Source organism: Narcine bancroftii, chromosome 5, assembly GCF_036971445.1.
Source record: "Narcine bancroftii isolate sNarBan1 chromosome 5, sNarBan1.hap1, whole genome shotgun sequence".
NCBI lineage: Eukaryota > Metazoa > Chordata > Chondrichthyes > Torpediniformes > Narcinidae > Narcine > Narcine bancroftii.
This window is the reverse complement of record NC_091473.1, coordinates 182,808,731-182,824,677: the sequence shown is the minus strand read 5'-3', so window position 1 is coordinate 182,824,677 and position 15,947 is coordinate 182,808,731.

Below are 15,947 nucleotides of genomic sequence, written 5' to 3'. Positions count from 1 at the left end.
CTATTGCCTCTTTTTGCCCATACTCCAGGATTTATTAGTTCCTGATCCTCCTCGGATAATACATACAATTGAACCCCGATACCTGATTCCAGTGGCCTGGTGCCGATAGCCAATTGGTCCTGTAAATCTCGTCCTAACAAACAAACTCCAGCTAGGTGAACTAGTAAAATATCCTCTGTTATTATCTTTTCTCCCATTTGTATTCTTCCACCCCTTAATACAGGGACCGTAAAATCTCTTCCTCCTACTCCCGAAATCATCACTGTCCCTTCTATTTTAACACCCTCGGGTGGTTGTAAAATACTAGACCGGGCTGCCCCAGAATCTACTAAAAAGGTCATCTTGTCACTGTGGGGTCCTATGTTTAAATTTACCAATGGTTCTCCGTGCAGCCCCACGGTGTGTATTGACTGAGAACTGTGACCCCCCCCTATTCATAATCTGCTTCCATCAGGGCGTAAGATCGCGTCTCCCTGGCTTGCATTGGGCATTCTCTCTTAAAATGTCCCTCCTTTTTACAATGGTAGCAAACAAACGCTCCTGTTTCCCAATTCCTACCGGGATTACCACGAGGTCCCGGGAACGGTCGTCGTCCCCAGAATTCCCCTCTACCCTTGCCCCTACTCTGGTCTCTACTCTCCCACTCCCGGCGCTCCTCCCAATGTCCAGGAACTGGCACACAGCCCCTACCCTTTCCTTGCTGTCCCTCTATGACTTCCTTGACTGCCTGCATCAAAATCTTAGCCTTTCCTTTCTGTTTATCCTCAGACCTCTGGACGTATGCCCTTTGTGCGATTTGTAAAAGGTGTGTTATTCCCTGTTCATGCCAATTCTCAGTCTTCTGCAATTTCCTTCTAATGTCTGGGGCTGAGTTTGTAACGAAGCCAGTTAATACCAATTGTTCACCCGCTGGGGATTCTATATCCAGACTCCCATATTGCTGTATGGCCGAACGCAATCTATTCAGAAATGCAGAGGGGGTCTCCTCGGGACCTTGGGGAACCTCAAATGCTTTCTTAAAATTCTGTCCCTTTGGAACAGATTCCCTGATTCCTTTTATCAGATTAACCCTATATTCCTCCATTAATGTGCGACCGTCATTAGTATTCTTATCCCAATTTGGTTTTGCCAGGGGGAATTTAAGTTCCCCAGGTATCGCCTCTGGTCCCCCTTGGTGTTCCCTATCCCAGACTCTAATCCCTGCCTGGCGAATCATTCCACGTTCATCCAAAGTGAACAGAGCCCTAAAGATAGATGTTAACTCATCCCATGTAAATATATTTGGTCCCAAAAATTGATCGAATTGTTCGGCACATCCCTGAGGATCCTCTATCAGGGAGGTCATTTCTCTCTTAAAGTTACGCACCTCCGTACTAGTCAGGGGCACATTTACGAACCCGAGACCCCCTCCCACGGGAACTTCCCGTAAAGGCCTCATCCAGTTAATTTCTGGCTTATCCTCTCCTTTATAATGTCTAGGTTCCTGCTCTCCAGGAAATGAATCAAAAGATTCTTATCTTTCCTCCCAGAGGGTCTCACACTGTTCTGAATCCAAGTCTCCTCCCTCTCTTGTCAATTGAGGTGATAATCTAGTACTTTGTGAACAGGTCATCATACCACCCCTACTTTCTTATCCTTTCTTTAGCTGTGGGGGAGGAGGGGAAGGTGAAGAAGGGTAGAGCATAGGAGAGAGGGGAAAGATAGGAGCCGGCATAGGAGGAGCATAAGGTGGAGGAAGAGAATGTAACACATCCCATCCTTGTGTTTCAGGGACAAAAGGTTCCTCATCCTTCTTGTCCTTACATTCCTTTTCATTCAAAACCAGTTGATCAACCGATCCACTAAGCCAGCAGGCTGCATATTTTCTGCTCTCAATATTATCTCTTTGGTTTTGATAGAGCCAGATGTTCAATCGCTGACACATCCAGTCCTCATCGGATCTGAACTTTGGCCAATATACCGAATTCCCTTTTATCGGGTTTTTAACCCATTCCAGACAGCAATACCTGACCATGGTCTGTTTGTCTTTCCCGCGGGTTCTCCCCGCACCCCAATCAGATAGCATTAATCCTAATGGACTTTGCTTACTTATCTGATCGTCCCATCCTTCCTTAGGACTATCTCCCCTGCTATTCACACCTCTCATACTAATAGGTAAGTAAAATTCCTCTTACCGGGATCCAGTAGCTATTCCTAGCGCGCTTCCTTAACGTCCTCCCATCATTTGTTCTCAATGCCTCTTCTTGGATATCACTCGCTTCATCCACTGACCAGTCATCTGCCGTCCGTGAGTCCAGCTGAATCAGCCGGGGTGCACCTACCCTCATCGTCGGGCACTCTGTCAGTGGAGGGAGGGGATCCCGGACGAGCCCTCATTTGTGAAAAACAGAAGTACCTTCACAGAAATTGCTCGAGACAAAAATGGAGAACAAAGAACATTTATTATACAACAATGCAAAGTTGGGTGCTTTCCCCTTACCCTGGGAATACACACATACACTGGGGCTCACCCAACTTTTATACAGTTTATTTCAGTATAGAAGAACCCTCCCCCTTACATTCTTCTGCCTCCTGGATGAGTTTGGCATTAGGCAATCCTGTCTGCCTCTGTGCTGTTTCTGTGATCTTGGAGGACCAGGGGGTATCCTGTCGGTGTCCCATCATGTCATTGTCCTTATTGACAAACCTGCTTGTCCTTATTCACACCTTCCCGACCCTCAGGGCTTACTAATATGCAGAACTTGCTAATTCTGTCTAAAAAGCTAGAAGACCTTTCCTTATCTTATTCAGACTAACTTTACTTCCTACATTCTATTATCTATCCTTTCATACTGGCTTTATTCATCTCTCATATTTTCATATATGACCAAGGAATGCTGCCTCAGGACCTTCGTGATGCCATCATCATCTCCCTGTACAAAAACAAAGGTGAGAAATCAGACTGCTCAAACTACAGTGGAATCACGCTGCTCTCCATTGCAGGCAAAATCTTCGCTAGGATTCTCCTAAATAGAATAATACCTAGTGTCGCCGAGAATGTTCTCCCAGAATCACAGTGCGGCTATCGCGCAAACAGAGGAACTACTGACATGGTCTTTGCCCTCAGACAGCTCCAAGAAAAGTGCAGAGAACAAAACAAAGGACTCTACATCACCTTTGTTGACCTCACCAAAGCCTTCGACACCGTGAGCAGGAAAGGGCTTTGGCAAATACTAGAGCACCTCGGATGCCCCCCGAAGTTCCTCAACATGGTTATCCAACTGCACGAAACCAACAAGGTCGGGTCAGATACAGCAATGAGCTCTCTGAACCCTTCTCCATTAACAATGGCGTGAAGCAAGGCTGCGTTCTCGCACCAACCCTCTTTTCAATCTTCTTCAGCATGATGCTGAACCAAGCCATGAAAGACCTCAACAATGAAGACGCTGTCTACATCCGGTACCGCACGGATGGCAGTCTCTTCAATCTGAGGCGCCTGAAAGCTCACACCAAGACACAAGAGCAACTTGTCTCTGAACTACTCTTTGCAGACGATGCCACTTTAGTTGCCCATTCAGATCCAGCTCTTCAGCGTTTGACGTCCTGTTTTGCGGAAACTGCCAAAATGTTTGGCCTGGAAGTCAGCCTGAAGAAAACTGAGGTCCTCCATCAGCCAACTCCCCACCATGACCACCAGCCCCCCCACATCTCCATCGGGCACACAGAACTCAAAACGGTCAACCTATCTCGGCTGCACCATTTCATCGGATGCAAGGATCGACAACGAGATAGAGAACAGACTCGCCAAGGCAAATAGCGCCTTTGGAAGACTACACAAAAGAGTCTGGAAAAACAACTAACTGAAAAACCGCACAAAGATTAGTGTATACAGAGCCGTTGTCATACCCACACTCCTGTTCGGCTCCGAATCATGGGTCCTCTACCGGCATCACCTACAGCTCCTAGAACGCTTCCACCAGCGTTGTCTCCGCTCCATCCTCAACATTCATTGGAGCGACTTCATCCCTAACATCGAAGTACTCGAGATGGCAGAGGCCAACAGCATCGAATCCACGCTGCTGAGGATCCAACTGCGCTGGGTAGGTCACATCTCCAGAATGGAGGATCATCGCCTTCCCAAGATCATGTTATATGGCGAGCTCTCCACTGGCCACCGAGACAGAGGTGCACCAAAGAAGAGGTACAAGGACTGCCTAAAGAAATCTCTTGGTGCCTGCCACATTGACCACCGCCAGTGGGCTGATATCGCCTCAAACCGTGCATCTTGGCGCCTCACAGTTCGATGGGCAGCAACCACCTTTGAAGAAGACCGCAGAGCCCACCTCACTGACAAAAGACAAAGGAGGAAAAACCCAACTCCCAACCCCAACCAACCAATTTTCCCCTGCAACCGCTGCAACTGTGTCTGCCTGTCCCGCATCGGACTTGTCAGCCACAAACGAGCCTGCAACTGACGTGGACATTTTACCCCTCCATAAATCTTCGTCTGCGAAGCCAAGCCAAAGAAAGAAAAGATTATAGAGCTGCACAATTAAGATATCTATCAGATTTTTATCAAACAAGGGAAAAGCCAGATTGGACTAGATTAGAACTAGTTAAAATAGGGGAGAAGATACCTGAACATATATTATATAAATGGGATGAAAAATTGGTACAACGTAGGAATTCTCCAATATTACATCATCTGCGCAATATCTGGAAGAAGATTCATGTAGAAAGGAATAAAACAAATTACCAATTACCAAAACTAATACTGATGCAAAATCAGCTAATCCCTTTTACAATAGATAACCTTTCCTTTAGAGAATGGGAGAAAAAAGGGATCAAAAGTATAGAAAATTGCTTTTCAGGAAATAAATTATTATCCTTTGAACAAATGAAGGATAAATATAATATAACTCATGATACAGTGTTGGCATACTACCAACTGAAATCCTACTTGAAGGACAAATTGGGAAGCAGTCTGAGATTATCAGAGGGAAGTAATTTTGAATATGTGATTACAGACACAATGATAATCAAAAGATTTATAACAAATATGTATATTAAACTGCAAGAAAAGGAGAATGAGGAAACAAATGGTAAAACTAAACAAAAATGGGAACAAGATTTAAATATAAAGATAAAGAAGGAAACATGGGAGAAGTTATGCTCTGGAACGATGAGAAATACAATAAACACGAGGTTACGTATGATACAATATAACTGGATACACAGGCTATACATTACACCTCAAAAGTTAAATAAATGGGACCCAACAGTATCTGACAGATGTTTTCGCTGTAAAAAGGAAATGGGAAGAACAATTCATGCAATCTGGACATGTGAGAAAGTGAAAAAATTTTGGGAAGATGTAAACCAGATATTAAATAAAATCACAAAAAGCAATATACCAAAAAACCCAGAGATCTGCCTCCTAAGTAACATAAAAAACAAAGAATTTGGACTTGATTTGGATGGTGCACAAAAAAGATTTGTTAGGATAGCCCTAGCTGTAGCAAAAAAATGTATTATGTCAGCCTGGAAATTAGAAGATAACTTGAGAATACAACAGTGGTATATAGAAATGAATAAATGTATTCCATTAGAAAAAATAACATATAATTTAAGAAATAATATTACAATATTTGAACAAATATGGGAGCCATACATGAAACACAAAAGAGAAAACCTACCGGGGACATCTACCATCTAAAATGACAGAAGGAGAAGGAAATGAAAAGAATTGACTCAGTGGAATTTCTTGTTTATTTTTATTGAGTGACAAAATTGTTTGACTGGTTTAATGTATCTTAGATTCTGAACTTTAAATGAATGGGAGGGGAGGTAGGGAGGGTGGGATGGGAAGAGGTGGGGGGGAGAAAACAACACTGTATATATTTGAAAAGAAAAATGTATGTATCTTGATCAAGTTGGTTTATAGTGTGAAAAATAAAAAATTTAAAAAAATACAGTCAGGTTTCCCCTTTTGAAGTTCCCCAATATTTTCCATCCTCTTTTCTAATGTTAAAATGACCTTTACTTGATTCCAGTCGGTCGCACTGTGAGAGATGAGTTTGCTGCCCGCCGAAATGTGAGGCGCCAAGGTGCACGGTTTGAGGCGATATCAGCCCATTGGCGGTGGTCAATGTGGCAGGCACCAAGAGATTTCTTTAAGCAGTCCTTGTACCTCTTTTTTGGTGCACCTCTGTCATGGTGGCCAGTGGAGAGCTCGCCATATAACACGATCTTGGGAAGGCGATGGTCCTCCATTCTGGAGACGTGACCTACCCAGCGCAGTTGGATCTTCAGCAGCGTGGATTCGATGCTGTTGGCCTCTGCCATCTCGAGTACTTCGATGTTAGGGATGAAGTCGCTCCAATGAATGTTGAGGATGGAGCGGAGACAACGCTGGTGGAAGCATTCTAGGAGCCGTAGGTGATGCCGATAGAGGACCCATGATTCAGAGCCGAACAATGGCTCTGTATACGCTTATCTTTGTGAGGTTTTTCAGTTGGTTGTTTTTCCAGACTCTTTTGTGTAGTTTTCCAAACACTTTTTAAATTTTTAAAGTTTGCAAGTTGTAAGCCTCCTTGTTTATACCATTCTGTTAATTTATCTAGTGCTATTCTCAGTTTCACCCCTTTCCATAAAAATATCCTTATTATTTTCTTTAACTCCTTGAAGAATTTCTCTGTCAAGTGTACTGGCAATGCCTGAAATAGGTATTGTATCCTTGGGAAAATGTTCATTTTAATACAGTTTATCCTTCCTATTAGTGTTAGTGGTAAGTCTTTCCCATGCTCTAAGTCATCCTGTAATTTTTTCATTAGTGGATAATAATTGAGTTTATATAGATGGACAAGGTTTTTATTTATTTGTATCGTATTGCTTGCATTTGCCATCTAAATGGTGATTCATTCTTAAATTTTGAGAAATCCGCATTATTCATTGGCATTGCTTCACTCTTATTTGCGTTAATCGTGTATCCCGACGCTTCTCCATATTCCTTCAATTTCTTATGTAATTCTTTTATTGATATTTCTGGTTCTGTTAAGTATACTATAACGTCATCTGCAAATAAACTGATTTTACATTCCTTGTCTTTTATTTTTATCACTTTTATTTTATTTTCTGTTCTTATCAATTCTGCTAGTGGTTCTATAGCTGACGCGAACAATAAGGGCGATAGTGGGCATCCCTGCCTTGTTGATCTGCTTAAGTTAAATTGCTTTGATATATATCCATTTACTGTCATTTTCGCCAATGGCCCCTTATATAATGCTTTAATCCAATTAATATATTTCTCTGGTAAACTGAATTTTTGTAGTACTTTGAATAAATAATTCCATTCTACTCTGTCAAAGGCCTTCTCTGCATCTAAAGCCACTGCTACTGTTGGCGCTTTACTCCCTTCTACTGAATGAATTAAGTTAATAAATTTACAAATATTGTCTGTTGTTTGTCTTTTTTTAATAAATCCAGTTTGGTCTAGATTTACTATTTTTGGTACATAGTCGGCTAATCTGTTTGCTCATAGTTTAGCTATTATCTTATAATCTGTGTTAAGTAAAGATATTGGTCTATATGATGCTGGTGCGAGTGGATCTTTCCCTGTCTTTGGTATTACTGTAATTATTGCTGTTTTACATGAATCTGGTAAGTTTTGTGTTTTATCAATCTGGTTGATTGATAAAATCAGGAGGGGAGGAATTAATAAATCTTTAAATCAATTCTATTGGGAATCCATCCTCTCCTGGTGTTTTATTATTCGGTAGTTTTTTTATTATCTCTTGTATTTCTACTATTTCAAATGGTTCTGTTAATTTATTTTGTTTCTCTATTTGTAATTTTGGTAGTTCAATTTTAGTTAAAAATTCATCTATTTTGTCTTCTTTCCCTTCGTTTTCAGTTTGGTATAATTGTTCGTAGAATTCTCTGAAGTTTTCATTAATCTCCGTTGAATTATATGTGATTTGTTTGTCTTTTTTCCTTGATGCCAATACCATTCTCTTAGTTTGTTCTGTCTTACGCTGCCATGCTAGAATTTTGTGCGTTTTTTCTCCTAGTTCATAATATTTCTGTTTTGTCTTCATTATGTTCTTCTCCACCTTATATGTTTGTAGTGTTTCATATTTTATTTTTTTATCTGCCAATTCTCTTCTTTTAGTTGTGTCTTCCTTCATTGCTAATTCTTTTTCTATATTTACTATTTCCCTTTACAACTGCTCTGTTTCCTGATTGTAGTCCTTCTTCATCTTGGTTACATAACTTATTATTTGCCCTCTGATGAATGCTTTCATTGCGTCCCATAGTATAAACTTATCTTTCACTGATTCCGTATTTATTTCAAAGTACATTTTAATTTGTCTTTCAATTAATTCTCTAAAATCCTGCATTTTAAGTAGCATGGAGTTTAATCTCCATCTATACATTCTTGGAGGGATGTCCTCTAACTCTATTGTCAATATCAGGGGTGAGTGGTCCGATAATATTCTAGCTTTATATTCTGTTTTTCTTACTCTCTCTTGCATACGAGCTGATAACAGGAATAGGTCTATTCTTGAATATGTTTTATGTCTACCCGAATAATATGAATATTCCTTTTCCTTTGGGTGTTGTTTCCTCCATATATCCAAAAGTTGCATTTCTTGCATCGATTTAATTATAAATTTGGTTACTTTGTTCTTTCTGTTAATTTTTTTCCCAGTTTTATCCATGTTTGAATCCAAATTAAGGTTGAAATCCCCTCCTATTAGTATGTTCCCTTGCGTGTCTGCTATCTTCAAAAAAAATCTTGTATAAATTTTTGATCTTCTTCGTTAGGTGAATATACATTGAGTAAATTCCAAAACTCTGAATATATCTGACATTTTATCATTACATATCTCCCTGCTGGATCTATTATTTCCTCTTCTATTTTAATTGGTACATTTTTACTGATTAATATAGCTACTCCTCTAGCTTTTGAATTATATGATGCTGCTGTTACATGTCCTACCCAATCTCTCTTTAATTTCTTGTGCTCCATTTCAGTTAAATGTGTTTCTTGCACGAATGCTATATCAATTTTTTCTTTTTTCAGTAAATTTTGCAGTTTCTTCCTTTTGATTTGGTTATGTATTCCATTAATATTTAAAGTCATATAGTTCCAAGTGGCCATTTCATACTTTGTTTATCTTCCCTTTCCGTTTCCTCATCATCACCTTTCCTTCTTATCCATTTCTGCTTTCTTGTTTTGAACACTTTATAAGACAACATTTCTAAAACATCAAACATTTCCCTTATTCTCCTATCTAAAATTCCTTTAACCCCACTATCCCCTCCCCTTCCTGAGTTGCCCTTTATCCCTTGTCGGGCAACCACATTTCCCCTCTCCATTTGGATTTGCGAATTCACTCGCAAGCGTCAACTGATTTCATGGTGACCATTCCTCCTCCCCACCCAGCACCCCCCAGAAAAGATTTTAATTTTCATATATAACAAAGATCACTCTCTTAATTCCTTCCTTTCTTCCTCTCTTCCCTTTCTTTCCCTTATTAATTCTTATCTATACTTTATATATTTTCCTTTAAATACGGATGCACTCATGTGCACATATAAATATATATATAAATATATATATATACCCATACACACACATACATATAATTCGTGGTCATTTTTGCTCTCGTTGCATGTCTTCATCTCTCTGTCTGTCTTGTAGTTGTTCTGCAAATTTTCGTGCTTCCTTCGGATCCAAGAATAGTCTGTTTTGCTGCCCTGGAATAACTATTTTAAGTACTGCTGAGTACTTTAGCATAAATTTATATCCTTTTTTCCATAGATTCACTTTTGCTGTATTAAACTCCTTTCTCTTCTTCAGGAGTTCAAAATTTATGTCTGGATAGAAAAAAAATTTTTGACCTTTGCATTCCAGTGGCTTTTTGTCTCCTCTTATTTTCTACATTGCTTTCTCCAATATATTTTCTCTTGTTGTAAATGTTAGGAATTTTACTAAAATGGATCTTGGTTTTTGTTGTGGTTGTGGTTTAGGGGCTAATGTTCTATGTGTCCTTTATATTCCCATTTCTTCCTGTAATTCTGGTCTTCCTAGGACCCTGGGGATCCAATCTTTTATAAATTCTCTCATATTCTTGCCTTCTTCATCTTCCTTAAGGCCCACTATCTTCATATTATTTCTTCTATTATAATTTTCCATTATATCTATCTTCTGAGCTAACAGCTCTTGTGTCTCTTTAACTTTTTTATTAGATTCTTCTAATTTCTCTTTTAAGTCCTCTACTTCCATTTCTACAGCTGTTTCTCGTTCTTCCACCTTGTCCACTCTTTTTCCTATATCTGACATGACCATCTCTAATCTATTTATTTTTTCTTCTGTACTTTTAATTCTTCTTTTTATTTCACTAAATTCTTGTGATTGCCATTCTTTTACTGATTCCATATATTCTTTTAAAAAAAATATTTCCATTGTCTTCCCTTTCTCTTCTTCTTCCATTTCTCTGTGTTCTTCTTCTTCTTCTTCCTCTGGGTTGGCCATCTGTTGTTTCCTTGATTTCTTTTTACTCTCTTCTTTCTTGTTCTCATTGTTTTCTATGTTCTCTTCTTGCTGCTGTGCTGTGGCTGTCATTCTCAGCTGTGGAGATCTACTCCTCAGCTGGTCCCCCCTCCCGTCAGTGTTTTTTTTGCCATGCGTGGTTGCGCACCTTTACTTGGCTCCGCGAGCCATTTTTGTAGTCCCGAGCTCGGGACTTCAACTGACCTTAGTGAGCGGGCTTCTCTCTCCGCGGCAGGCCTCCTCAGACAGGTAAGCCCTTCACCTTCCTCTTCCCATGTCTTTTCTTCTTCTCTTCTTCCCGTTGCTTTTGTGAGAGATGAGAAAAACTGATATTGCAATATGGACATGAAGAAAATAAAATAGATACGTAAGTAAATGAATGAAGCCAGTACAACCAACATGAGACATGGATATTAGAAGGCAGGAAGCTGACACTGTCTGAGTAAGATAAGAATCTCCTAGCCCTTCAGAAAGAAGCAGCAAGTTCACTGAATGAAGGAGATAAGGACAGACAATTGAAAATAGAAGTAGAGTTAGTCTTAACGAGATAAGGGTCGCCAAGCCCCAGATAGAATTAGCAAGGCTTGCATAAATAATTAGAAAACCCTAGACAAGATTAGCGAACCCTGCATATGAAGGGACTGTAGCCCTGAGAGTTGGAAAGGTGTGAATGGGGACAAGGGCAAGGTTGTGAATAAGGACAATGGGGATAATGGCATGAGAAGACACCGACAGGATACCCCCTGATCCTCCAAGTATACTGAAACTGCACGTAGGCAGGAAGGATTGCCTATGCCAAACCCATCCAGGGGGCAGAAGAATGTAAGGGGGAGGGTATTATGATACTGAAATTTACTGTATAAAAGTTGAGTGAGCCCCAGTGTATGTGTGTATTCCCAGGGTAAGGGGAAGCACCCAACTTTGCATTGTTGTTGTAATAAGTGTTTTTTGTTCTCAATTTTTGTCTCGAGCAATTTCTTTAAAGGTACTTCTGTTTCTAACAAATGGGGGCTCGTCCGGGATCACACTCCCTCCACTGACAGAGTGCCCGACGACGAGAGTAGGTGCACCCCAGCTGGTTCAGCTGGACTCACAGACGACGGGTGGCTGGTCAGTGGAAGAAGCGAGTGATATCCAAGAAGAGGCATTGAGAACAAACGACGGAAGAACGTTAAGGAAGCGCGCTAGAGCATTGCTATTGGAACCCGGTAAGAGGAATTTTACTTGCCTATCTGTATGGGAAGTATGGGTAGCAAGGAAGAGAGTCCTGGTAAAGGATGTGAGAATCAGATAACTACGTACAGCTCACTTGGGTTGATGTTATCTGAGTGGGGCACGGGAAGGACCCGTGGAAAGGACAAACTGACCATGGTCAGGTATTGTTGTATAGAATGGGTTAAATGCCCGATTAAAGGGAGCTCCATGTACTGACCAAAGCTCGGATCCGAGGATGACTGGATGTGTCAAGCTTTGAACATCTGGCTCTATCAAAACCAGAGAGATATCCTAGAGAGCAGGGAATATGCAGCCTGCTGGCTTAGGGGATCGTGTGATCAATTGGTTTTGAAAGAAAAAGAGTACAAGGACAAAAGAGAGGAGGAAACTTTTGTCCCTGAACCACAAGGGTGGGATGTGCTACATTCCCTCCCTCCACCTTATGTTCCTCCTATGCCGGCTCCTATCTTTCCTCCCCCTCCTATAACCTACCCTTCTGCACCTCCCTCACCACTAGAGAAGAGAGAAGAGAGCAGGAGTGGTATGATGACTCGCTCGCAAAGCACTCGATTACCACCTCCGTTGACAGGAGAGAGAGGAAACTTAAATTTAGAACAGTGTGAGACTCTTCAGGAAGAAAGGGCAGAACCCCCCCAATCCATCTCCCAGGGAGCAGGAACCCAGACCTAATAAGCCAGAAACCAACTGGATGCGACCCCTGTGGGAAGTTCCCGTGGGAGAGGATCTCGGTTTCGTAAATGTGCCCCTGACCAGTACTGAAGTGCGTAACTTTAAGAAAGAACTGACCTCCCTGATAGAAGATCCCCAGGGATGTGCCAAACAGTTAGACCAATTTTTGGGACCAAATCTATATACTTGGGAGGAGTTAACATCTATCTTTAAGACTCTGTTTACTTTGGATGAGCGTGGAATGATCCGCCAGGCAGGGATTAGAGTCTGGGATAGGGATCACCAAGGGGGACCAGATGCGGTACCAGGAGAAACTAAATTCCCCTTGGCAAGACCTAATTGGGATAAAAATACCAATGATGGTCGGGTATTGATGGAAGAATACAAGGTTAATTTGATAAGAGGAATCAAGGAATCTGTCCCATTGGGACAGAATTTCAAGAAAGCCTTTGAGGTTCCCCAAGGTCCCGAGGAGACCCCCTCCGCATTTCTGAATAGATTGCGCATGGCAATACAGCAATATGGGGGTCTCGACATAGAATCCCCAGCAGGGGAACAATTGGTACTAACGGGTTTTGTTACCAACTCAGCCCCAGACATTAGAAGAAAATTACAAAAAATGGAAAATTGGCATGAGCAAGGAATTACCCAGCTACTACAGATTGCACAGAAAGCATTTGTCCAGAGGTCTGAAGATAAGCAGAAAGGGAAGGCAAAAATTTTAATCCAAGAAGTCAGAGAGGTAGTAGATGAGCGACATGAAAAAAGTAGGGACTGTATACCAGCTCCTGTATGCGGCGAGGGGAGCCACGGGTGGGGAAGTGGGGACCCCAGTAGATGGAGAAGTAGAGGAGGATTCTGGGAACGATGACCCTTCCCGGGGCACCTTAGAAACCCAGGTAGAGATTGGGAAACAGGAGCATTTGTCTGTTTCCATTGTAAAAAGGAAGGACACTTTAAAAAGGATTGCCCACTCCGAGCCAGGGACACGCAATCCTATGCCCTGATGGAAGCAGATTATGAATAGGGGGGTCACGGTTCTCAGTCAATACACACCGTGGGGCTGCACGGAGAACCATTAGTAAATTTATGCATAGGACCCCACAGTGACAACATGATATTTTTAGTTGATTCTGGGGCAGCCCGATCTAGTATTTTACACCAACCAAAGGGGGTTAGAACAGAAGGGACAATGATAGTTTTGGGGGTGGGAGGAAGAGACTTCACAGTCCCTGTATTAAGAGAGGCCAGAATCCAAATGGGAAATAAGGTAATGGTAGAGGATCTTCTACTACTTCCCCAAGCTGGAGTATGCTTATTAGGACGAGACTTACAGGACCAATTGGCTATCGGTACCAGACCACTAGAATCAGGCATCGGGGTTCAATTTTATGTTTTAAGCGAGGAAGATCGAGAACTTATAAATCCAAGAGTATGGGCAGAAAAAGGCAATAGAGGAGTTCTAGACATTCCTCCCCTACAAGTAACTTTAAAAGACTCGCAACAAACTATTAGAAGAAAACAGTACCCAATTCCTATGGCTGGCCGAAAAGGTCTGCAGCCCATAATTGACCAGTTGCTTAAGGATGGTATACTCGAACCTTGTATGTCACCCTTTAATACCCCAATTTTACCTGTCCAGAAACCAGACGGTACCTATCGATTAGTGCAGGACTTAAGGGAGTTGAACAAAATAATTCTCACCCGTCACCCTGTTGTACCTAATCCCTATACAATCATGAGTAAAATCGATCCCCATAATGCATGGTTCAGTGTCATTGATCTCAAAGACGCATTCTGGACCTGTCCATTGGCAACAGAGAGCAGAGACATGTTTGCCTTTGAATGAGAAAACCCTTTTATTGGACGTAAAAATCAATACCGGTGGACTGTCCTTCCTCAGGGCTTTACAGAATCTCCAAATTTATTCGGTCAGGTCTTAGAACAGATACTAGATGAGGCTCCTCGGAGAGAAAATTGTCAGCTAATACAATACGTTGACGACTTGTTAATTACTGGAAGAACCTACGAATTGGCTAAAGAATTTACTGTTGCACTTTTAAATTTTTTAGAGAAAAAAGGTCTTAGAGTGAGCGAATCCAAATTACAATTTATACAATCGGAAGTTAAATACTTAGGACATCTAGTGAGTCAGGAAACCAGGAAAATTAGTCCAGAGAGATTCCCCCTCCCAAAAATGCCAAGGAACTTAGGAAATTCCTTGGCTTAGTGGGATTCTGTAGAATCTGGATGGAAAATTATTCTAGCCTGGTCAAATTTCTTTATGATAAACTCACGATAATAGGGACCGGAGCTCTTGTCTGGACAGACGATGAGATTAAAGATTTTAACTTCATTAAACATAGCCATATGCGTGCCCCAGTCTTGGCACTACCCGACTTAAATAAGCCTTTTGACTTATATACTAATGCAAAAGGAGGTGTAGCCACCGGAGTACTAACCCAAGACAGGGCAGGCTATAGACAACCAGTGGCTTTCCTATCAAAGGTTTTAGATCCCATTTGTCGTGGCTGGCCAGAATGTGTACAAGCCATCGCAGCCACTGCTGTTTTAGTTGAGGAAGGACGAAAAATTACTTTCGGCGCCCCTATGATAGTTCACACCCCTCACACAGTCCGCAATATTCTCTTACAGCGTGCTGGGAGATGGCTCACGGACTCTAGAATTTTAAAATATGAAACGATCCTAATGGATAGGGATGATTTGACCTTGCTCACGACTAAAACCCTTCACCCAGCAGCCTTCCTCATTGCTCCAAATTTGGACAATTCCACAAATGAATTAGAACATGGGTCCTTAGAAGTTATAGATCTACAAACCAAAATTAGAGAAGATCTAACTGATGTCCCTTTAAAAGAAGGTGAAAGATGGTTTATTGACGGCTCTTCACGATGCATTGCAGGAACTCACTATAGTGGGTATAGTGTAGTGGATGGGAAGCAAGGACTAGTGATTGAAGCCGGTCGCCTCCCTGGTCATTGGTCAGCGCAATCCTGTGAATTATACGCCCTATGTCGAGCACTCCACGGCTTAGAGAGCAAAATAGACACTATCTACACTGACTCTAAGTACGCTTTTGGTGTAGTCCACACCTTTGGGAAGATCTGGAAAGAACGAGGAATGATAACTGGTAAAGGACAGAAGTTAGCCCATGAACACTTAATTGTCCAATCCCTAGATGCTCTGACACTCCCGACTGAAATAGCCATACTACATGTCTGAGGACATCAAAGTGGTGACAGTCCTGAAGCTCACGGCAACAGACAGGCTGATGCAGCTGCCAAACAGGCTGCACTTGCGGAAAAGATTCACATCCACCTATTACTGCCCACACCACTAGAAATTAAAAAAAAACCATCTTTTCACGGGAAGAGGAGGTCTCAATGAAAGATCAGGGATTTCGCCAAACTGCCGACGGGTTGTGGTGGACGGCTGACAGACGTCAAGTCCTTAACAAAGCATTAGCCCGCCAAGTGGTAGATCA